A 25,122-nucleotide genomic window follows, 5' to 3' on the forward strand; every position below is an offset into this window, starting at 1 on the left:
AGTGAAATGCAGCTTCTATTAAGCATCTCCCAAAGGCAGGCAGAGAGAGTGGAAGTGCAGCCTATGCAAGTTATATATATAAATATACATATCTCTACATAATCTGCAGAGAATGCCAATAGTCATGTTGTTCTCTCTGACTGCTTATGGTTGGGCTGTTGACACAGAACTTGCACTTTGCAACTCCGAACCATCTGAGGCTTTACTGCTGAATTATCAGGCTGTAATGCAGAGAAGGCTGGGATCTCCTTTCCCCCAACGTGTTTGTGTCTATGCGGCTCTCAGGAGATGTGGACCACTGCTCATCACCCCACTGTGTGTGGCATATGTGATTCACCATGCATTCATTTCTGGTCACATAAGGGGCATTAGTTTAAAGCAGGCTTGAGGCATAGGTTGGTGTCAGCTATTTGAAGTCTTCAATCTGAAAGCAACATCAAACAAGGAGCAGAAAATGTATCATGCTCAGAAAAATCTCTGGGATTTGTTTCCCCCTTTAAAAAATAATAATAATAAATTCCAAACTATTCACATATGCTGTCTCCTATGTGGTCAGGACACCTGTCTGCCTCTTTGCTGTTACTTGATATGGGCTTACAGTGCTTGCAAAAATGTTAACATGAATTTTTTTGTCATGGCAAATATGAAAGGAATATCCAGTGTCTGTGTGGGCAAGACCTCAGCAAATTTCTCTGTGCTTTTTACACTTCAGTGCGGATATGAGGCAAATGCTGTGGCTCTTCTCCCTGAGCTCCCCTTTCTCCACCATGGACCAGGAGGGTGAAGCTGCTGCCCAGACCTGGTTCTCCTGAGCACAGACAGCAGCTGATGGTGGGGCTGATGGGTTTCAGCCTGGTTTCCTTAAAAAAAATAGTGTATGTGACAGGCTAGATATGTTTATCCTCCTTCTCTTTCATGTTTTTTACCCTTTGGCTAATTTCAGATGTGTTTGTTAAGAGGTAGTTAGGCTTCAGTTTAATAGTGATGAGGATGCAGTTATAAGAGGAGTGAGGTGTGACCTGGGGTAGGCAGGAGCATGGTGGGCTGGAAGAGCCGGGGGAGGCAGATATGGACTGGTCCTTTCACTAATCACCACTAGTATTTTTTTAAACTTGCTTATTTCTTCTCCAGGACCGAGATAAGAGGAAACAGAAAACACTGGAGTAGGCTCAGGTTCCAATAAGCTGGAAGTGTGAAAGGCTGCTGGTTGAAAGCAGCCTGTGTAACTTAGAAAACCTGTGTTTTCTTTTTAGCTGGGTGTTTAGCTTTGGAAGCATCCAGAAGGAAACCAGGGCTGGAGCTGGAGGTAGGGTTTGAGTTGTCCCATCCTGCTGCTTGTTTTTTCCACAACTGGTGTGTGTTTAATGCATCCCATCTCAGCCTTGGTTCTTCTTAGTGCTCGCCATGGGAATGACTCACCAGCGGCCTGAGCAGTGGAGGAGGCTCGGGAAGAAGAGGCCCTTTAAGCACAAGAGGCAGAAGAGTGTCTGGTCAGGCTTTGAAAGAGACCTTGTTACCTGGCGCCCTTACGTCAGTGCCTTTCACCAGCTCTGCAGTGATTTAAAACAAGTAGCTTCTCTCCCAAATAAACCTTAGTTACTCTGACGCTTGCTTAGATCTGTCCTGCCAACGTGTAAAAAAACCCGTATATTGGACAAAACAGACAGACTGAAACACTAGTTGTATCAGAAGGGAAAAACAGCTGTGGTCTGCCCTGTACAAGAGGGCAGCTGGCATTATGGGCCCTTTTGGGGCTGTGTTTTTGGCAAGATGTCACAGCCAGCTTGATTTACTTTCTGCTTTTGTAATGAGCAAAACATTTATCCTGACCTTTCTGTTTACACCCACAGAGGTCCCTTGGAAGAACTTGTCTGTACATCTGCCTGGGTGCCTGACGGGGCTGCCTTGCTTCCAGGTGAGGAGTGGATCAGGTCTTGGGGCTTCTGCCAACTGCTGAGTTTGGAGAGAGTACAAAGACCCTGGGACCATGTTTGGTCATTCAGCAAACAACTGGTATTCCTCTGAAGCCTGGTGTGCTGGAGGCCAGGCTAACCTAGGAGGCTCAAAGTGGTTTTTCTGTTTCTCAGTCCAGGTCTGGAAGCAGCAAATGTGCAGGGCCTCCTGGGAACTGGAGTGTTGCATGGGAATGATTGCATGGTCCTGCATGGAGCTGCATTTGTCCCATGGGCTGTATTACTTCTTTTTGAATGAGACTTCCTTGCTTGTGGACCTGAACTCTCTCCCTGTCCGTGGCATGGCTCTCTGCAGCCCGGGTACACTCCTAGCTGATGTTGGGGAGCTAACTGTATTATGGAGCTTTAATCTAACCATGCTTCAGTGGACAAAACCAGAAAAGCATAGGAGCCTGTTAAGAATAACCTGCATAGAAACATTTGTGAGGGGCAAGTTCACAGAATGGTTTGGGTTGGAAGGACCTGTAAAGGTCATCTAGTCCAACCCCTCTGCCATGAGTAGGGACATCTTCAACCAGATGAAGTTGCTCAAAGCCCCATCCAACCTGATCTTGAACACTTCCAGGGATGGGGCATCGACAACCTGTCTGGACAACCTGTTCCAGTGTCTCATCACCCTCATCGTAAAAAATGTCTTCCTTGTATCCAATGTCAATTCATTCTTCAGAATTACCAGTTTCATTAAAGTCACTGCAGGTACTTTGCTGTGACTTAAGGATCAGCCTGATAAACCACCCCAAACTCCTGTAGGAGTTCCTTGCCAGGTTATTGTAGGACATGACTTGTGCTTTGTGCCCATCCCATGAAATGATGATTAATTGCAGCTAGGCTGAACCTTCAGGTAAGATTGCAAAAAAGAAGCAGTGTCAGGGCAGTAGATCTGACCTCAAGCCTCTCGCAGTTGGACCATCCCAGGAGGCAAAGGAGGTACTAGAGGTGCTACAAGGTCATGGCACTGTGAGAAGCAAGTGAGCAGCCCTGTTGAGAAGCAGATAATGAATGAACAAGGATAGCTGGTAGCTGTGTTTATAACTGCTCAGTGCCATGAAGTTCTCCAGGAGGAGATGCACCTTAGGAGGCTGTGGTGGTGGCTCTGGGCAGTCTTTGTTGTGGTGATGTTTCCCTGAGCCTGGTAGCAGCACCAGAAGGCCACACGTGTAAGCCAGCGTTGGTCCAGAGCAACCCATTGCCATGTGGGGAGAGTGTGCACTGGCTTTTGTTCTTCCACTACCCTGATGGTTTCAACTAGTGGAGTTACTTCATTTGCCTTGATGTTACCTGACTTGAGAATTGTAAGACATCTGTATGGCACGCTGAAATCAGGAGCGGTTCTTTACCCTGTTGCGTCACTGAATATTACTGCTCTTTCCCTCTGCCCTTTCAATATGCAATGCACATCCCTCCTTTCTTCCTTTACCCTCTTCTTTGGTTTATTTTTAAATTATGGCTAGCTGGAGATGAGATTTCAGCATCCTGTTTACTACAAACAGTTGGGGACATTAATAAATGTTGAAAGACAAAGACAGACAAGGGATTAATAAGTAGAGGACAGGAGATTAATAGCAGGAGAATAGAATTTGGTTCAAGGCCTGGTCTTCCCAGTTGCTGGGTTATGGAAGATTAATGGCAGCTCTTCTGTTAGTCTCACTCTTTCTGTGGCAGCTTTCCTGGCAAAGTCTAATGAATTGTCCCAGTGGGTTGCTGTAAATACAAAATCTAGGAAGAAGCCCATCCTTATAGGTGTTAAACTAAATGGAACAGCACTAGTTTTGCTTTCTGTTCAAAACTTAAGCAACAGCATCAATATATTTGTGAATGGTGAAGTCAGGTGTTCAGGTGCTTACAACAAAAACATATAATAAAATGTATCACAGAATGTTAGGGATTGGAAGGGACCTCAAAAGATCATCTAGTCCAATCCCCCTGTATCTTGCCAAGCAAGCTCTCTGATAAATTGCTTTTTACTCTGCTCAAGAGATTGATTTCTCTTCTCTTGGCTGTTTTTTCAGCTTTATTTCTGTGGAAGATTGGGCTCGTGACCTATTGCATCTGGCCTCTCATTAGGCTTTCTATGAGATTAGATCATTGTAAGAAAATGCTAATTTTGCAAAGAGCATTTCTGGTTAAATTTGCTGGAAATCTGTAGAACATGAGACTGCATCACAGAAGGTTTTTTATTCTGGCAGAAGAGTTGAATGCTGCTTTGGGTGTCCTATGTAAAAGGTCAGCCTTGAACTTCTACTCTAAGGCCAGAACTGCCAAGTCAAGCACTGCAGTATTCCTTTGGCATCTGTCCTTGTGTATTTTCATAGTCTTCACAAAGATGATACCAAGCTCTCCATGCGTAGGCTTATAGCAATATACAGGTATGTGCATGGCCATCTTGGGAAGGAAGCAGCTGTGTTCCCATAGTGTGATGCAGACAGGGCTAACAGCAGAACTTCATGTAGCAATAGCTGAATTTCTTCTCCAGGGAAGAAAGACCGTGCGCTGATTCAGCAGCTCTCTAACAAAGCTCTTACCCTCTTGTCCACTCTTTCATGCTCTGCCCTTGGCTTTTCAGAAGTTAATTGATTTGTCTGTATTATGATTCTCTCTTTAATTTTATTTGTGTAAAGAAGAACACATGCTAATCTTTCTCCAGAGAAATCTTTCACACTGCTACTCTTTGAACATTGACCCCGGGTCTGCTGCATTTCTTAATGAGTCTCTAACGAAACAGCTACGGTTCCCACATGTTCCAGCCTTGACACACACATACTTGTACACCCACGTGCCTGCTCCCAGTTGAACCCAGCAGCCTGCTCGCTGCTTTGGGATTTGCATTAGCAAGGCAGCACCTCCCTGGAAAGCCCTGAGCGTGGGAGGGGGGATTTATACCTGCAGGTATACGTAGTTTTGACATTGGATGAGTTGCCCTGTGAATCGGAAGGGCTGTAACCACTTGATCACACTGTCCCCTCCCTGGCTTATTTAATGCACTTCTCTGGGAGCCTGGATTCCCGTGGGCTGTGTTACCCATGGGGAGGACCTGAGTTTGTGCTGAACACAGAGCCCAACACCCAGCACTGAATTACTGCCTGGTATGCCACTGGCTGCCAGATCTTGGATAGCTTGTTTTTAATGAAGATTCCTCCTGTAATTCCTAGAATATCTTGCTGTGCAAAAAAAAAAAAAAAAATGAGCTGTGTGTGTATTTTGCTGTGGGCTGAATTTTTTTCCTGCTCTTCACAGTTCCCTCCATGAACAGAGAGGAAAGGGAGGGGGAAGCAGCTGACTCCTTTTTTTGTTGTTGTTTTTCTGCTTGACTTCTGTGAAGTATGTGGCGATCAATCGCTCGCAACTAACAAAATGTTTTTGTTTCTCTTTGCAAAAGCATATGGGAACTGCACGAAAAGCATATGGGCATTTTTAGGAAAACATATTGGTGAATGGACAAATTGTAGTGGTGCCAATATGTTTTGGATGTCTGGCTAGACCACTACTACTACCATACTTGCTGGCATGCAAATCCATCCACAAGATTCCCCGCATGCGAGTGCTGTGTAGCAGCTCCTAGGGAAGCGCAGGCTGTGCTGGGTCACAGCCCTGTTCAAACAGCTTTGTGATCCATCGTTGGTGCATGTGACTGCCTTGCCATATCCTGGACCAGGCTTTGGGCTCATGTTTGTGGCGGTATATCCATTCTCTCAGTAGGCTGAGTCCAGAGCTCCACTTGCAGCTGGCTGCAAGTAATGGTAGCTATTTTTCTTTCTAAAGCCCTTGACTGCAGTCCTAATAACACCTGAGCATCTTGCAAACAGGCTAGGCAGCCTCTGGTTTGCCTCAGCTGCTCTGTCATGTCTTTCTGTTTTAGTGGGAGCTGTTATTTTTAATTTCTCTATCATACAGGCTGCTTTTAAGGAAATATAGAACATTTGCTTTATTGCTTCTGCACCCAGTCCTGTTTGCCTTGATATTGGTGATCCAGGGAAGGGATCCACCACCTGGGAAGGGACTTGGTAGAGAGTGGTCATGGGATTAAGTGGTCTTGGTTGGTGGGCTGGTTCTGGCAGCTTGCAGCATCCCTGCGGTTTGAGTTGCCCTGCTGTGGATCCTTGTGCAAAGAGAAGTCCTTGGTAGCTCCATTTGGGCAGCCCTGGCAGCGAGGGGAGCACTGCCTGTGATGGGCACGGCCATACTGGGTTGCACGGGTGGTAGCAGCTCTCTTCCCACATATGGCTTTCAGCACGTCCTGGCGGACTGGCTGAGGTCTCCGTGCACAGGGAGAGACACCTCCTGTCCACAAGAGCTCATGGTCTAAATACACAAAACCACGCTGCTGAGAGGACGTAACGGTCTCTGAGTGTTGGGGAGATGGGCCAGAACTGACCTCAGGAAGTGGTTTAATGAGCAGGTTTAACCAGTCTGAGTCTGTCCTGTTGCTAGAAGAGGTGGTCCTGCTGTCTTTGTGTCCCTGACCCTCATTTGTGTCCATACAATCACATTTATCCTATACTGGTGCGAGTGGTGAGACAGGAGGGAGCAAAACGTGGCTAGAGACTTGAGGGTTTAAGGAAGATAGACACTTGGACCATCATTTGTTGTTTATCTTGGTGATGAACCTGCACTCTTAGATATTCTGAGTGGTAATTCAGCACCTTTTAGTGTTCTTCCTCTTATGCCAACTTCGGGATGACTTGCTACTGAGTAATTTTACATTATTTAATGTAGCCACTTTCCTTATAGCTCTTTTGTTCTGCAAGACAATTCCCTGTTTTATTATGCAAACAGTACATTAAGATCCTTGTGGGCCAAAGTTCCCAGCAGTGCTCAAGATGATGGCAAAGAAGAAGGTTATTTCAGAAATAATGATTCTCTTCTCTAGAAGCTTTCTTGGAGTTCTCCTTTAACTGCTTTTGATATTCTACATGCTCTTTTAAAAAAAAATCCAGTACTTCCTAAATGTTATAGAACTCAAAAAAATACACTGTATGCCTTGTCACAATATTTAATACAGAGCGCTATTTACAGTAATGAATCAAAATGTCAATTTCTAAAATATGAACTGTCAGAGTGTTCCTACTTTGCAGAAAACTTTGATATGACAGTTTGTTAATCATATGACTATTACATCAAATGTGTTTCAGAGTACTTTTGCTCAACAAAGTCTTTTTTTTCATTCCTCCCTCTCTTCACTGTTAATTCTGGTAGGGTTGTTTGACTGAATGCACTTAGAGGTCAGAAGAATGCAGATGCGAATGCTTTTGTGTGTGGACAGACAGGATGTGTCAGTACCTGTGTTGATGATGATGGTGGTCACCGAGTCTTAGGCGCAGCCTGGTTTGGGTCACCTTTACCTTGTGTCCTCAGTGTTTGCCCCCCACTGGCTGTTTGCAGGGGTTCAGGCAGCAGCGCTGGGGGAGTCAAGCCGTGACGGACCAGCGTTGATGCCTCCGGGGATAACTCTGCATTTGGGGCAACTGGGGTAAAACTGTCTTTTGAGTAATAAAAAGCTGGCTTATATAGTCATATTTCTAATCCTTATAGCTTTAGCTTGAAGGGACAAGTAAAATAAAGATCTCAAGGCTGCCTGTGCATCCTCATGTGAGCTGAAGGGGTTGTTGTGCAGGGCAGGGTTGATGTTGCTTGAGGAGGAGGCAGGAGGCTGGGGATGCCAAAGTCTTCTCCTCAGTGGCTTTGGTTTCTCTGGACCCAAGTTAAGGAGTGTTTTGTGCCCTGAGCTCCCCTCTGTAAATTTAGACCATTTTTTGTTCTTTCATTTGCTTATCTTCAAAATGGAATGAATTAATTGATACTAGTCAATGCACAAGTCTCCTTAAATCAAATGACTGCTAACAGCTGTGCTTGATGATGATGAGGAAGACCTTATGTAGATAACTGTGCTTTCAAAAACAGCCTCTGGAAGGAGAGGCATTTGGGATGCTAATATGAAGACTGGAAGCCAGAGAGGAGTTTCAGGTGTAGCAGAGCTGTGTACCCCTGCCTGTAATGTCTTTGTGCCACATTGCCAGGGGGTTCAGAGGAATTGCCACTGCTTGTTAAAACTTTCAGAGTTATTCTTGTGTAGGTCTTACAAGTGCAATATTTCTGATCTGGAGTTGGCCCAGCACAGCTACGGGAATAGGAGGAGTCTAAAAAGGCAAAAGCTGTTTGTCAGCAATCCAGAAAAGAGGAGCGTGGGCAATGCAAGACAGCAAATCTTAGAATCATAAAATCTTAGAAAGGTTTGGCTTAGAAGGGAAGTTTAAAGATCATTTAGTCCAATTCCCATGCAATGAGCAGCGACACTTTTCACTAGATCAAGCTGCTCAAAGCCCTGTTCTTCCTGACCTTGAATATTTCCAGAGATGGGGCATCTACCACGTCTTTGGGCAATTTGTTTGAGTGTCTCACCACCTTCATAATAAAAAATGTCTTACTTAGGTCAGATCAGATAATCTTCTCAGTTGTGGGTGTTTCTTGGGGTGTGATTAACTTGGCCTTTCAGTGGGGCATATCTGTTAACTAATAACCTCAACTTTTTCACTAATGGTATTGAAGAGAAGACAAGAACTTGTTTTCAGGGATGTAATCACATATTTAAGTGCACTTCTAAGCAGCACATTAGCCAGCTCTTGTGTGGAAAGCACAAGTAAGGGTGCTGGATGTGTCTGAAGCTGGGTACACTGAGACCTGCTGGGTCTCACCAGTGGGAGGAGGTTTGGGAGGGCAAAGGTGTTGCTGTAGCATCTCTCATAATAATATCCTGCTGAAAGAGGAGGCGAGGAACAAATAGAGAGGAAAGTGGGTGGTGGGTGCAGCAGTGATGGTGCGAGGGGCTCTGTGGTGATGATGCCTGACATGGATGACCATGAAGCCTGAGAGAAGCCGTCTGGTGAAGGCAGTCCCGAAAAGCCTCTTACACAAACATGCCCGCAAGTGGCACTGGCAGGGACAATGTGAAGGTGTCGCTTTTCAAACCACGTCTCTGTCACTGCCATCGAGTGCTGCTGCTTGCTGCATTCCTTCATCTCATGGAGGAAAACTGATTATTACTCAATTTTCATTTTAGACAAACTACATTGTTAGTGCGATGATTTTTCTTTTATTGCCATTACTGCAATGGAGGGAAAAGGAGCTCTAACAGATGTATGATTAGCAGGGCATGAAATTAAAAATGTTTGTGTACAAGGAAAAGGTTGTTTACTACCAAATTCCTCATTTGAAAATTAAATGATAGTAAGATTTGCCATGTGATACTGCAGCAGGCGTGCAGCCCCCTTGCCTCCCTCTCCCCCAGCAGTGTTGGCTGAAAAGTAACAATATTTTAAATATTACTGTTGTTAAAAAAAAGTAATAGTGCAACTGAAAGGTCAGTACCTGCCTTTGGAGGCAGATATTATCTAAAAAGCTTGTTCTCCTGCTTGGCGCTGATGGTGTCAGTTCAAGAAAACACTTTGACTGATGCTTAAGCCCCGTTGATGAGGGCAAATTGAACATTTTCCGTCAAGGCTCTTTCAGGTCAAAAATAATGTTCTCATTGAATAGTTCTGAGTGGGGGTGTGTATATAGGTGAAAATATTTGTTGTCAAGATATCGAAAAATACAAATTTGGAGTCGCTGGTGCGGCATACGCGGAGGGGTGCGGGTTGGTATGTGGTGCCCAGACCTTTCCCCTCTGTGTGGGTCAGTCCTGTAACCAAACCACATCTTCATGGTCTGTGCAGCCTGGGGAGCCCCGATGCACCAGGGCAGTGGCACATTCTGGGGTCTGTAGTCTATATGGACACTTCAGAACCTGAAAGCCAGCCTTCCACACCTGCAAATGCTGTCAGCGCTGGGTTGGTAGTTTTGCACGGGAATGCTTTCAGGCTCGGGTAGACAGCCCTCAGCATTTAGATTTTTCTCTTAAAAGTGGTACAGGTTTTCCAGCCCCATAGAAAATATTTTTTTTCTTTTCCATGGTAATGAAGTTTTTAGTTTGCAAAAATGGTCTCTTGTCTTATGAGTTCTACCTGTGATGCACAGTTCTCAGATACAGCTCCTCTTCCCTGATTTCCTTTAAGAATCTGGTAATGAATTTTGACAAAGCTAGGTGCATCAGAAATGCTTTGTTTATCTGTGTTGAGCTGTGGAGATAAGCCTGGCTCTGCCTAGGACTGAACATTTCCCAGATACTTTGGGTTTCTTACCCTCTCGTTTCTTTTTTTCTTGTCCTCTAAAAACTTTTTGGCCAAGTTCAAGGCTGACACAAGCTGAAGTCTGTAGGGCTACTTGTGTGTGAAAGTTTCACCTGGGTGAGTGTTTGCAGGACCCAGACCTGAGATGTTGTTGTGATCAATTCTGCGTCCTGAGCCTGGATGGCATTGAGCAGAAAATAGGAAGAGGGCTAAAAGATTGTTCCTGTGCTCTGGGAACAATTGAGACAGATAATTGCTTCCAGGATTACTTTATTTTTCCGGGGAGGGCAAGCAGCCTGTGTAATTCTCTGCCACAGGAAATACTGCCTATGTCTCTTACCCCAAGACAGTGAGCAAATTTATATAGCAACCTGAATACCCAAGGTACTGCAGAACAGGGACCGTCTCTTACTTGTGATTGTGTGTGTGATATTTTTTTTCACTTGTGTGTTTATTTGGTTGGGTTTTTTAAAAATGTAGCAGTTCCTACTATATATGTCATAGGATGTCACGGTGATGCAACTAACATGACAGATAATTCAGTGTTGACTTAGATACTCGATGTGTTCCTGATACACAGTTGGGCTGATCTCCAAACTTGTTTGTATGCTGAGGTTGTAGATGAGGTTTTGCTTAGTGTGGTGCACAGGTTATAAGCCTGAAGTTGTGGGGAAGGTTAAAGCAATTCCAGGGAGATGATGGTTGTCTAGTACTTTAAGTCCTGTTCTTCGCTTATTTTGTTATCGTTGTCTCATAAATATAAGCAAATCATTATTTCTGCCTCTTTATTTGTTCATCTGTAGGATGGGGCAGCACGTGGGCTACTTGCAGGGGTTTGCATTGTTTCAAATAAGGCCTTTCAGCCACTTGTCTTATTGCAAATTTTAGAGGAAATTATTTATATTTTTTACTTGAGTGAGAGTAGTTGTACCCAAATCACTGCACAAGCATTATACCTGCCGGGCACTGAAATTTGATTCCTGAATTTCCATTAGCAGGTCATACTGGGCTGAAGGATCTTGAGCCGCTAGAAGAGAAAAGAGTAAAACAGAATGAAGTTGGTGTTTGGTTATGGGCTCTGGATGTCATTGTTCCTGGCTGTTCATCTGGCTAATGTTTGCTTTTGTGTCATATTTGTCTGTGTCTGTGCTTCTCTGCACATGGGGAAAAGGAGGACAAATATCACTGGGGTGGATTAGCATTAAAAAATAGTTAACTGATCAAAGCCATAAAGCTTGTCCAAGTGAATTCTTCAGAGAAATAGCTTTGAATTTCCCAAGCAGCCGCAGGCCATAAAAACGAAGTGCTATCATTCAGACATGCAAAAAATCCCCTTCTGTTGGAGTGTTGGACCTATTTGTTCCTTTTAGGAGGGCATTTAAAATGTTTTCTTAATTTTCTTCTCAACAGCTCACTGCTATCCATCATGAGCCTTTGCCAGCTGAGATAGCTCCACTGCCCCCTCAGCTTTAACCCTTGGTTGAAATCTGTATATCTGTACTTTGCATTTTGGATGCCTTTCAGCTCTGTGCACTTTGAAGTGGGTTTTGTTTCTGAGCTCGAAATGTTGTAAAGAAGACACTAAATGTTGTCCCCAGTGTCGGGGTGGAGGTGACAGGAAGGGAGGATGCAGATGGAGGGTGATGTCTAGAAAGGTTTCCTGCATGGCCTGGAGGGATGGAAGGGGAGCACTGTCCCCCGATGCCGTGTACTGTCTTGTCTTTGATCCTGTCCCAGCAGGAGCACCAGCCCCACCAGGTCTTCAGAGCAGGTGGGACAAAGTAGAAGGGAGTTTCATTTTACTTGTGTGGAGGAAAGAAAGCACATTGACTGCTCAGAGAAAGTTATTGAAGGCTCATGCTGAAGGTTAGGCAACCAGCCTCTGGGAATTGTGCACATAAATTTGCTTTATGCTTATGAAAGTCTTTCTTTCACAGTGTTTTTGCTTTGTTGCTTCTTCCTAAGATGTACAAAAGAATGAAGTGCTGTTGTATGGTCCATACATAGCATATTTGGATAGCACCATCGTTAAGTGGAATGAAAATTACACCGGGGTGGCTCAGAACTTGCCAAGAAAAAAGGACAAAGAAAAAAACAAAAAGGACAAAGAAAAACAAAGAAAAACAAAAAACCAAAAAGGACAAAGAAAGAAAAAATTCTCAGAAGACTTGAGGTGCTTTGTAGCTGGAAGTGCCTGTCGCCCTGCAAGGAGCTCAGCTGTCCTTTTCAGTTCCAGTCTTCTCTTATTTGAAAATGTTTTACTGCCTAATACCTACTAGCTTTTTAATACCTGTTAATTGTATGCCCACTCACCCCCTCAAAAAAACAACAAAAAAATATCCACATGTATTTTTCTGCTCTTGTGAGTGTTCAGCTTTAGGGCCCCCAGGGAGGGATGTTAATGGCCATATCCTGGGTGTTTTTCAAGCAGATAATTCCACTTCTGCTTCCCTTCTGAAACTTGGAGTCTCATTCTCCAGATAACCCAAGTTTGAATATAACCACATTTAAAGTGTTTGTGTATATACATTAATATAATATAGTATAATATAATATAGTATAATATAATATAGTATAATATAATATAGTATAATATAATATAATATATTTTATATATATATATTATATATATATATATATATTTTTTTTTTTTTTTTTTTTCTGGTGAGTTAATGAAAGTCCTAAGTAGATTCTCCTAGAAACTGAGGTCATCTTTGTAACAAGAGGGTGAAGCTGTCCCTGAGGAGCAGGGCTGCAGCTTTTGGAAAGGGATTTGATCCATGCACAGGTGTGGGCATGACATTCATGTGTGCCACATATACACACCCTGCGCTTGGTTTCTGTGGTAAAGCAGAGGTCATTTACCCACATAGCATGGCCATTTGCTAGGGTGAAGTCATCGCTGTTCAGTTGTTAAAGCAAAATAGAGGCGCATCCATATACAGGGTAGTGCAAAGTAAGTGTGAAGCTTGTCCTTGTCCTCACAGATTGTACAGGCCAAATCCTGCCCTCAGATGGGAGCAGTGCTTAGCTATTGATAATATGGGCAGAAATTGAATCTGAAGCCTGGGGCCTTTCTGCACAGGGAGAGTATTGTGAAACAAAGCCAGGGTGTGAATTTAAAGTGCAAATAGCTATTCCGAGTGTACTTCTCATGTGGGCAGCCTCATTCTGCTCTGAGAGGCCCTTTGTGCGGTTCCGCTTCATTGATTGCCCAAGGCACTCGCAGTGCAGAAAGAAGAATGCCCACACAGGGAGGGGATGGCTTTTCCAGGCTATTTCACCATCCTGAGGACTCCCAGGAGATGCACATGGTTCCTTTTCCCTGTGAATGTTGCAGGAGCTTTACCCTTGAGCTCTTTCTTCCACCAGAACTTTCATGTGGGAAGACACTGTTTGTGATGGGCGGCTGGTGGTGGTGTGTCTTCTGGACCCTGCTGGGAGCAGCGTGCATCCCTCATTTGCCTGAAGTTATGGGGCTGGCCCCAGAGATCCCCAAGATCTTGGGCTTCTCTAGATGTTGTGTTGCCGTATGGCATTCTTGATCAGCACCATTGCCTCTCATGGCATATCCTGGATGCTCAAGAGAGCTCCTCTGGGATCGTGTCTGTGTTCATATGTTGTTCCTTTTCATATGAAATCGTTAAGCAAACTTATGTGCTGGGTATGATCGTTATCTGAATATTGTTGAACAGGAAAAAAAAAAAAGCCCATCTGTTCTACAAAGCAGCAGTGTAAAGAGCAGGCTCTGTGACTAAATAAATTCACATCTGTTTAGCAGAACCATCAAATGGAGAGCAGAGGGGTCTAATGTGAATCACATGTTGAAACCACAAGTATGAGTGAGATGAGCTGCGAAAGAGAGAGCCTGGAAGTGTTGATCCATGTGAGCAACTGTTGGTTTCTCTCCTTATTCCTTCCCTCTACCCGTTTCCTGAGCAAATTATGTAGAATCAAAAAAACAGGGATGTGCATATGTGTATGCATACATACATGCATATGTTTGTATTCTTTGCATGATTAAAAAGCCTTTCTATATCATCTTGAGCCGCTCGATCATAACCTCAATTAGAAGAGTGATGGATTGCAGAGGACCGAAGACAGAGCTGGCATGGAGAGAGCAGGTGAAGCTGTTCCCTGGTGGAGTTGCTTCACAAATATGGCCCCGAGGTAGCTTGCTTTAAAAGGGGACTTATCTTGGAGGTGGTTCCTCAGGATGATGTCTCCAGCAACTTCATCTCAAGGAACCTGATGGGAGCTACCTAGAAACTTCAAAGGGTAGGTTATGCCTTCATGTGCTTAAGCTAGTCTCAAACTAAGTGTCTGTGTACCAGTCCTAACACGTCGCATCTTTCCATGGATCAATTTAATTTGTTGCTGAGGTTTTCCCCACAGTGTCTTAAGTCCTGCAAGAACAAAGAGCAGCTCAAGTTTCTGTATTGGTTGCATTTGCAGTTTATTTTTTTCTGTGCCAAGAACATATCAATACAATGTCAAAACATAGTATTTTTATGACTTGAGGCAGCAGTTTCTAACTTAAAAACAAGAAGGCTTTGAGGATGTACACACAACTCAGGTGCTTCAGTTACGTTATTTGGCTCTTCTCCATAGCCCCTTAGAGAGCCCATGCAGAGGAGCAAATGTCTGCTCTCCCACAGGATCTCATGACAGGAAACATGCAATAATTTCAGTCTCAAAGGTGGTTTCTTGTTGCTGTCTTGCTTTTTGTCCTAGATATTTTGCAGTAAATGAGGCCAAACTTACTGGAACAAAGAATGATGGTAGATAGGCTGTTAGACCTGATTTGCAGAGATTCTGATCTCCTGCATTTGGTCTGCTTTCTTTATCTGGCAGAGAGCTGTGCTCCTACAGCTCACCTGGGATGTGAGCTCTGCAGGAGTGTGCTGGAGGTAATGAACCACTTAAGGGGCTGGCCAGGTTGAAGGTCCCTATGGAATGATTATGGCATTGCAACTGTGTTCCTTTGAAAGAGAAATATGTGCATTACACGGCAAAGGCATGCTGAAATGCCTTGCAGACGCTAGCTGTGTGTAGGAACATGCTTTGCCTTAGACCTCTGAGATGACTGTAACAGCTATTGGAGGGTATTTGGTTAATTGAGCTTCGTGTGCATGGCCCAGCTGCCCCAGTGTAGCTCAAAAGAAGAACAGAAGTGGTTGCCAGCAGTGGCTAAAACGCAGCAGTGTATCACTGTCTCCAAATACATTAAAAGTTTGATTCTTAATTCCTTCCAAAAATTCCCTCTGCTCATGATTTGTTTCCTCTCTTCCCTCCTGATTCCTTCTTAGAAGGTGCAGTGAAGATAGATGAGCACTGTAATGTTTTCCTGGAGACTGTTAGGTTTAAGCCATTTCACATCTAGGGAACCAATGTGGCTAGACTAGTATGGAAACTATTTTGTCACAGCAGAACTGATTTCTGAGAAGGGGAACAAATGATTAAATTGGGTGGTCAAAAATGGAAGATACCAATGTGATAGTGGTGGAGCAACTAGAGTTAGCTTTTTCATATGATGAGCTTGTTTAGCAAAATTGCAAGGCCCAGCCTGGCTGGGTTAACTTCATTGCTGAAACTGTGGTTTGCAGCAGCTGAGGAATTACCTCCCAGAGCTTTGAGTATCACAGTTCTTGAATGAATGGACACTGAGCTAATAGGGAAGAGCAGCAGTTTCCTAGGCTGGTGCTCAGTGGTTTTATGAGTTTCAAAGAAGAATTGAAAATCAAATCTCAAGTACTTGCCTTCAGTCACAAGTTTTTATTCAGAGCAGAACTAATGCTGTATGATTACTAAAAGAGGGCTTTATCTTGTTGTGCTCCAGTGTCATGTCATGCTTGCCTTTTCTCTTAGTATTTCCCTTCACTTATTTTCCTGTGCTTCCAGAACACCCTTCTTTGAACAGCTGTGTTCTAAATGAGGGGCTGTATGTTGTGTTGATTGCAAATAGCATAGGGGTAGCTAACATTACCTTATGCCTTCCTCTCCTATCCACATGGCCATGGACATTCTGAAGCATCTCTGGCTTAGGCACCATCTCAAAATATACATTTTATTCTGCTTTATTCCTTGACAAAAGGACCTGAGTCCAATGTGGCTGTCATTGCTAATAAAGCAAACTGCATATGGGGTTGCTTCAGGAGAAGCCTCGGCAGTAGACTGGGATGAGTTGTTGTTCACCTTTACTCCCTGCTGGAGAGGCTGTTATCCAGTTTTGAGTCCTCCAGTTGAAGTGGGATGTTGAAGATCTGGAGAGGGTCCAGAGGAGGGGCAGTGAAGGACCTGGAGCACGTGGCCTGCAAGAAGAGGCTGAAGGAGCTTTGCCTCCTGTCTCCGATGGAGAGGATACAAAGGAGTGATCCAGCAGCAGCCTGTGACTACTGCCCAGGGGTTTTACAAAGGTGACAAATCCAAATGCTTCTGTCCAGATGGCAAAATGAAATGCCATGGATGTACATAATGGATTGGGAGATTCAGCTGGAGAGTTGGAAAAAAGCATTTTCATCAGGAAAATAGTGTAACGTTTTCAACAAGTCACCAGGTAGCAGGGAATGCTCCATTTTGGAGGTTTTCAAGGACAAAGGCACAGCAAGTGTTATCTGGTGTTCATGTAAGTCCGGTCTCCCACTAAAAGCAGGACTTGGTAACCTACAGAGATCCTCTTTCTTTCTTTCTTTCTTTATTTCCTGAAAGTACTTCATGCTTTCAGCTTCCTAAAGAAGGAAGCACTTAAATCTTTATTTTTGCTTTGTGTTGCAAAAGGGAGACAAGAATACATTGGGGTGCTTATGTTGTGACGATGTCAAATCACCTGTTGTTGTGAAAAACAGAGAAATGTAGTTGCCTTTTTTTCCCCTGACTGTTTATATGAAGGGGTCTGTGTACTTCCTTTCCTACAGTTTTCCTGCACTCAGATATTGTGCTTCCATTAGCAATCTCTCCACAGCATCAGTTCCCAGCCATCTGGCAGCAATCACTCTTCCGTGTGTTAGGATATAGGATTTTCCATAGGAAAAAGGCTATTTCCCATGATTATTTGCTAGGTGCCATGGGCTGAGCTGCCAAAACCAAGGCACAGGTTGGTGCATTGCTCAGGAAGGAGGATAAGTCATCCAGGGATTTGTCATACTTGAAGTTGTGACTTCCAGGACAGCGTGGGATCTGGGGGAGGAAAAATTAAGTGGATCAGGTGGTAGGAAGATAATCAAGGATTAAACGTTTTGTTCCTGGACACAGTTCCTGCCCATTAATTGATTTAATTTCTTGCTTTTTAGGCATCACAGTTTCAAAGTCTGGTTCATACTTCCAGTTCCTTGAGGTGTCACAAAAGAGTCATAGTGGTGTTGGCCCCACACTTGCGTACTTCTTAAGTGGGACCCGTGCTGTGCCTGTATTCTGGGCTGCAGCTCCTTTTCCATTCACAGAAATCCTCTGGACAGCTTGGGGTTCAGAATTCCAGTTGCAGATGTTTTCTTCCATGGAGGCAGATGAATCTTCCTGCAACCACAGCTATTTAGAAGGAGGAGTGCAGGGAACCCATTGTAAATTTAAAAAAAAACAACAAGCAAAACACCTACATCCACACCAGCCTTGCTGGGTAGTACCTCGTGCTCTACACTGTTTCTATGTTTGCTCTATACCAGTTTCTCCCTTGCTACTGAGCTCAGATCTCTACTGTTTCTCCCAGTGCTGAGACATATACACACACAGTGGTCTGTAAAGCTAATACAATTATCATCGTGTCAGTATGCTGCCACAGTCCCATTTGGTCCCACTGGGGTCTTGCTGATATCTCACTGCTGAGCTGAGTGTTAGTTCTGCATGGTTCCTTCTTGTTTGCAGGCAGCATCAGCATCCAAACAGCCTGGTCTTGCTCTAGCACGTTTAACCTTGTCATATCTTCTTGTCCTGGTTTCTTTTCTCTTATATGGGACTGTGTTAATAGGCCTGGTTTTCCAGTATGTCTCTGTAGGTTGAGAAGTCCAGTCCCTTAACCATTTTATTTGACTGATAAGGTCTATGTAGCTTGGCAGTGCCATGCTGAAGTAGGAAGCCAAGTGCTGAGCTATGCCATAGGCAATACGATGAGTATGGGCACAGAAGGAATAAAAGCAGCTTTTTTTGGCAGAAGGATCTTGAAAATAAATTGTATGCAAGAAAACAGTGTTTGTGTAAGGGAACTCATGGTCTGAAACTCCCAAAATAATCTCTCTGCATCATTCTGCCTCTGTTCCTTTGTCTGTATTAATGTATTTCCTCTCTTATTTTGTGCATGAAGTTCTCAAGCATCATCACAAACTTTTCTTCATGGTACAGCAAGTGTTTGGGTCAAATTATCAGGAAGGGAAGCGTTCAGAATTGGAAGAAATTTGTCTGGCTCAGAGATGCCTCCTGGCTCAGCTCTTAAGGTTCAACCACAAACTTTGCTGTATTTGAGTAAGCATTTTGGGCAGGCCACCAGGTCTACCTCCTCTATTGCAATTGCCCTGAGGTTGGTTTGTGACCACAAGTAGCTGAGGCCTTGGATTAACATTTTATTCAATATGATTATGTTTGGAGTTGCTGAGGATTGTCTCCTACCACAGAGATCAAGAATCAGCCTGCTCTCTGGTGGAACTGTAATGTGGTCATTAGAGTTGTATTAGATTAGATAGATCTATCTGTCTCCAGGGAGCCAATACGATCTCTTTGTTTCAATGCACATGGGCCGGTCAGGTTCAATTTATTGGGTTTTTAAAGCCTAGTTTGTCATCCAACAGCAGGATGTGACATGGCTGTAAAAGGAAGATCCCGTTCATCAGCTTTTATGTGCGTGTTTTGCAGCAGCAGTCAAATTCAAACAGCCTGCATCGAATCCCAAAACTGCTAATGCAATTATACTGGAAAAGAAAATGAATTTTATGTTTAGTTTGCCCTTCTGCCTTTTCCACTATTAAAGATGGTACAAGAGAAATGGGCTAAGAAAGAAACTTAAGGAAGGGTAAGTTTTTAGTTGATACCAAAATTGTCCCAGCAGCAGGATTTTGATGTAAGAATGAATGTGATATTGGGTTGGTATCTGATGAACTATATTAATGGTGATGTTAACCTGCGGCAAGCTTCTTTGTAGCAGAGACTGTTCTTTATTATCATGCCTTTACCATCTCCACTATGGACTTTCAGTCTTTCTGTTATGCCTGAGTAGTACTGTAGAAGTTGTAGTGACTTAGTACAGAAAACAAGAGTCACATTCCAGACTAGTGCTGATCTGCTGATAGAAAAAAATAATAAGTGTGGATGCAGCCTTGCTAGAAAACAAAAAGTCATTTGCCAAGTATTGGTTATTTGGTTAAAAGAATGGGCACATGCTGTGTCCATTTGTGAACCGTTACAACTAGAGAATGAAGAATATAATGTTGCATTGCCAGTAGGTGATATTGCTGGCATATCTTAAGTGGGAGACAGCTATATTGCTGTAAACACTTTTGAGTGTAGATAAAGCCACAGTTGGAAGTCTAGGGTTTTAGAGTTACAGAATAATTGATTTTGGAAGGGATCTCTGGAGGTCATCTGGGCAAACCTGTTGCTCAAAGCGTGGCGAACTTTGAATTTAAATCAGGTCTTCTAGAGGATCCCGTAGAAATTTGATTGAAGCTGTTAAAGCCAGAGTGAGATAATACTAGATTATATGCTTCGAGGAATAATTCAGCACAGGCAGTGCTCTAACTAGGTTTCTTTCTCCTTTAACTCCTGTGATTACATTAGTAATGTCCCACAGCAGGAAATTGGTGAATGCTTTCAGCTCTGTTTAGCTGAAGAAGTCACTTTGATTTTTTTCCTATTTATTTATTTATTTTGAGGGAATTGAGCTGAAGTTACAAAACCCTGCCTTATCCAGGCAATTGGAAGAAACTCCGTGTCTGGGGAACGAGGAAGATTTAAGCTTGCTCCAGCTGGCACTTGCTGTGAAAGACTGAAGCAAAGCATCAAGAAATGCCCGGAAACAGTGTAAAACGGGTGCAAAGAAATCTGATCTCAGGGAGAAATGTGCCACAAGGAGCTGGAGTCCACATACATCAAGTTTGCATATGGTCAAGAAGGCAGTCACTGAAGGGTGACTGCATGTTCCATTCTTCTTCATCGTATCTCCAACATGCTTGGTGGCTCAGTTGACTCATGTTAGCTCTCCACTGATAGCCAGCGATCAGGGTCATATCAGCCCCATGTACAGGATTCCCCATGCTCAGAGATGTTCTTCCAGCTTTACACTTCTCCTGGTTGCTGATGTGTGACGTTTGAGGGGCACAAAGGGCCAGAGACAATTTGTTGCTGGGAGGGTCTGAAGGAGGAACTTCTTTGGACTAGTTAATATTACGGGACTTAAATCCAGTGAGATGTTGTGCAGATCGGCAACGATTTAAGGGAGTTTAAAAGGAATAAAAATTCCCCAAATCACATGATTTCCCATATGATGTAAAATTGATGAGGATAAGTAGTGCCATATGGGAAAGATATCCCGGGAGAGCTTGGATTGAGTTTGTAAGTAACTATGGCACTTCTTATGTTTGCTTAAAGACCTCTAATGAGACCAGAGTTTTGACATTATATCATCTTTTAGAGGCCACAAGAAGCAGCAAAGCTTCATAGCTAGAGATTAATGGCCATAAATGGAGAAATAAATTCATGGGACATTCAAAGGGGAACAGTCCAAGAGAAACAAGCAGCTTTTGGAGCTTATAAAGAGCAAATCTCTTTGGTCAGCCTCAGTTACTGCTTTTGACTAATTAGTAGAGTGGAGGTGATGAGGGCAAAGCAAAGAACTGCATTTTAGCAGTGCATTTGGTTTTGTGCTTTGGGGAATTTCAGGCAAAAAATGAAGACGAATAAGCTTAGAATAGAAACATTGTCTTGTAGTTTGCATCTCTAACTGAAAGGGGTAATGTATGGTGTGATTTTACATCATGAAGGATGTCCCCTTGGTTCAGTGGTAGAGTTGATCTTTGAAACTCAGTTGGAAGGTAAAGCAAAGTCAAAAGTTTTCTCTCTGAGTTCTTTTACGTAGCTGGAAGAGAAGGGAGGGTGGGGAGAATGCAATCGGCCTTTCTATAGATGGCTCCTGTAAGGCTTTAGATATGAACTTGGGTTATCTGGGGAAGGGGATGCCTTGATCAAGTTCTTGAATACTATCAGAGAGAAGCTGTAATAGGGCTTCCAGCTGCATCTGCTGTCAGTAAACAAGGTCCTTTATTCTGGTCAATCCCTTGGCCTTAGGAGTGGTGGCTAACTGTGCATGGGTCATACTAAGACAGAACATTATGGACCTACATCAAGCCAGTGGATTTAGGAAGGAAAGGGGTGGAAAACAGAGCAGACTGTCTGGAAGTGTAGAATGTTGTTGCTTTTTTTTTTTTTCGTTAAATGCTCTTGTTAGTCACTCTGAAGCATTAGCTTGATTAACTCAGGGACAAATTTTTCTGGCTTGGCAAAGTCCATCAGCATCCAAGGAGTATTTGGTGCATGTTATAAATATGAAAATGAAATGAAGATTTATTTGGGTAGAGTCTAATCACAGAAAAGCCAGCCTGTCTCAGAGATGAATGTACTAACAATTTCAAGAGTAGACAGATTGGTACTCTACCCTTCCATTGCTTATCTGATGTGAGGCTAAATTGACCCTCTTTCTTTTACCTTTGCTTCTCAAAAGTGAATGACATCCTGTAATTAAAAGCAAAAACAAGCACTTGTGCATACACACTTAAGAAATGAAAGTAAAAAATGGAAAAAAAAAAAACCCTTGTCAGGCCTTTATTACTGCCTGATATTATCATTTATTGATATTCCTGGTCTGACATTTTTAGATAATGTGGTCTCATCTTGGGATTCGCGGATTGTAGTTCCTCTGCTGTGGTGTATTCTTTCATGGTTAGAATTTTCTGAACGTACGGCATTAAGATCATCCTAATGATAGAACTGGAGCACACTGTTTTCCTTATTTATGCAGCATGATTTCACTCTTAGCTCTTAATGTTATTTATCATGGTTAGTCCGGTCTTATCCTCTGCCTCCAAAAGTAGGTGATGACTAATGCTTGCAAGGAAGGAACTATAACAGAACCTTGGGCAGCCACAGCTGATTTCAGTCTGGTTTTTGTCTTTGATATTATTCATCATTTTACCTCTTCCATTTTAAGTTGCCATTCTTGGAAAAATGGTCTTATGCTGGCACCCACCATCTCATAAAAGGTTGTTAAAACGTTGAAGAGAGTTCAGAATAAATATATATTAATGAATTGAAAAAGGTCTGCTCTTTACAGTGAGTTTAATTGTTGCTTAATTTAAGTATTTTTATTTGATCCAGCCAATGACCTGGGTGTGTTCTGAAAGGATCTGCATAAAGAAGAGAGGCAGGTCTGTAATGCAGATGACAAGAGTGTAACAAAATCCAGTGGTTGAAAGCAGAGCTAGATAAATTTAAAGCCAGACATAAAGGCAAAGCTGTAATTATGGTGCTTAATTGCTTGCCCAAACAGTTTACCTAATGCTGTGGTGGATTCTCCAATCTTGCATTCTTTCAGTTGAGGCTACATGTACTTTATGACAAATACTCTTTAGCTCAAAAAAACCTTTGTGGAGAAATAGTTGGGTAGAGTTCAGTGTCCTGCGCAGTGCAGGAGGGCCAGAAGAGATGGTCAGCAGGGCTTTCAAAGCAGTGGCATATGGGAGAGTTAGGAGATTTTTGTATGGGGTGGGGCAGTGAATTTGGGAAAGAGGCATTGCCAGGGTGGTCAGTGAGTAAGGAGTCACAGGAAAAGTGTGTAGCAGCTGGATCAGGAATGTAGCTGTTGAGTTACTGCTGACCGAGGAGGATGGCTGTGTGAGGGTGGCAGGCAGACGTGTAGAAGACTTCAGCCAAGGCAGAGGGAGATGTGGCGCTGATGGGGACAGCAAGAGGTTGTGGGATGGTTCCCAGGGGCATGGGGCCTGATGACAAGGGTCATTTCAGCCTGGCTGTGTTAAGTGTTGGGTGGCTAGATTTATTTAGGTTTGCTAGTAAGGGGCCTGTTTAAGTCAAACAATGCCTGATGAATGATTTGCATGGAGCAGAAATGTGGGAGTCTCTGTAGATTTAACCTGCAGTTTAACCTTTTAGTGAGAGCTCTGTGGTCCAGCTGTTGACTTGAGCAGCAGGTGGATCAGGCCCTTAATGCATTGCATTTGGCATAGATGGAGCAACAATAGCTGACTTGGCCAGCAAAAGGCTGGTTAGATTCAGTGTTCTTCACTGTGAGATTGTTCTGGGGAACCAGAGTGGGTTTGATGTTTTTCTTTCACTCCATCTGCTATTACTACTGCAGGAGAAGCTTGCTGTATTCACGCTCAGACACGTGTAGTGCAGCTGTTGTAGTAGCTCCATCCCTGATTGCCAAGGTGAGCTGATCCACTTCACCACATTGTCCCCTGCCACATGTTTCCAGGATCTTTTGTTCTGGTCCTGCTTCATGGGTTCCCTCCACCCATCCATCTTGATGCTCCCTTCATTGTTTTTTCTGTTCTTGTTTCTCTCAAGCCTGCAATATCCAATACAGCTTTTTCTTTCTATGCTCTAAGATTCTTGGTGGCTTTAGACTTGTTGCAGCCACTGATTTCTGCAATGCCCCACATCCTATATCTGGCTAAAAACTTCTGAAAACAATACTGCTTTTTGCTGAACTGGCAGAAACAACTTTTTTGGAAGGAAACACCTCTGGGACAAAAGTTAAGCATGTGTTTGCTGACTAACCGGGAAAGCACTGGCCTTACCTATTGGAGGTTCTCATCTAAGTGCAGAAACCACAGCAACAGAGAGGCGATGGCATGTGTGAGTTTAGAGTAAGAAGACTGATTATAAGCCCTAGTTGCCCTGTACTGGTACTTGTCCACATCACAAAATACTCATCTGTTTTGCTCCAAAGAAGCCTCTGATTGAAAACCAGGCAATATTGCAGGGCATGGTGAGGGAGCACTTGTGACTTTCTCTGAATTAGCCAGAGTGCTTCACCGTGGAGAAGTCTGCAGAGAGAGGTGGGGGGCTGTGCCCATCTGTAGCCACTGTCCCTTATAGTATGCCTTGCTCTTGGCCTCTTACCAGATGAAAAATGGGGAGTAATGAACAACAAACTCATGAGTTTAGCTTCAGCTGTTAGAAAGAGATTAACTGATTTTCTTTTTTTTTATGATCTTGCAAAGTAGTTAGGCTAAATTTAATTGAGACTAGGGAGCTGGGGCTGGAACAGATGAGGAAAAGGGAACTTGCAGAAAACATTGTCAAGGCACAGATAGCAAAAACGAATGACAGCAAATGCATAACAGAAAATGAGAGGGGGAGAAAGAGGAAGAGAAAAGGCTAATGGGGAAACAATTAGAAAATACCACCACCGCCAAAACAAATGCATTAGAGGATAGCTGAGGTGGAGCTGTGTGCCAGCCTAGAGTCAGCAACCAAGTGTCCCAAACTGCCTATAAGAGCACTGTGCTTTTTAAGCTTATTCTTTGAGATTCGCATTTTCTTCAGCCATCCCCAGCACGGTGAATCCTGGCTACTGAAGCAGATATTCTTGGTTTGCGTATCACTCAACCCATTGCTGCCATGAACCTGGCAGACCATGAGAGCTCAGTGGAACCAAGACGTGTTGCCTGGGAGGTGGTTAAGAAGCAACGAGGGTGCTGCGAGAACAGGGATGGCAATAATCTGGTCACTGCTGTGGTGTTCTGTTTTGCTTTCAGTCACTTTGTCCAGGATCCAAGGGTGCTTCATACAGTGGGATGATCTTTCATCTGGAATATCAAGCCAGGGGCTGAAAAACTGTCACAATAAAACTCCAGGATGCTTTTAGGAATGGGTGGTAAGGTGTAGGCATCTTTGGATATAATAACTCTGCAGAGTTGTCCCGTTTAGCTCTCAAGACTGAGTGCCTTCACTGCTTTCTGTTCCTAAAACCTAGATAATTGTCTGAG

At 43.5% G+C, this 25,122-nt stretch overlaps 1 protein-coding gene across 37 annotated transcripts in view; it reads left to right on the plus strand.

Annotated features, from left to right (window-relative positions):
• Window positions 1-25,122, plus strand: part of LPP (LIM domain containing preferred translocation partner in lipoma) — a 397,232-nt gene that overhangs the window by 151,964 nt on the left and 220,146 nt on the right. For 28 of the 37 annotated variants that reach the window (XM_065073577.1, XM_065073576.1, XM_065073585.1 and 25 more), the window contains one exon: window positions 1,851-1,915. The exons of the other annotated variants lie outside the window; for them this stretch is intronic. The gene's annotated coding sequence lies outside the window, so the exon portion shown is untranslated. The remainder of the gene's footprint in view (window positions 1-1,850; window positions 1,916-25,122) is intronic. 37 annotated transcript variants of the gene reach the window in all.

Source organism: Columba livia, chromosome 9, assembly GCF_036013475.1.
Source record: "Columba livia isolate bColLiv1 breed racing homer chromosome 9, bColLiv1.pat.W.v2, whole genome shotgun sequence".
Classification (NCBI taxonomy): Eukaryota; Metazoa; Chordata; class Aves; order Columbiformes; family Columbidae; genus Columba; species Columba livia.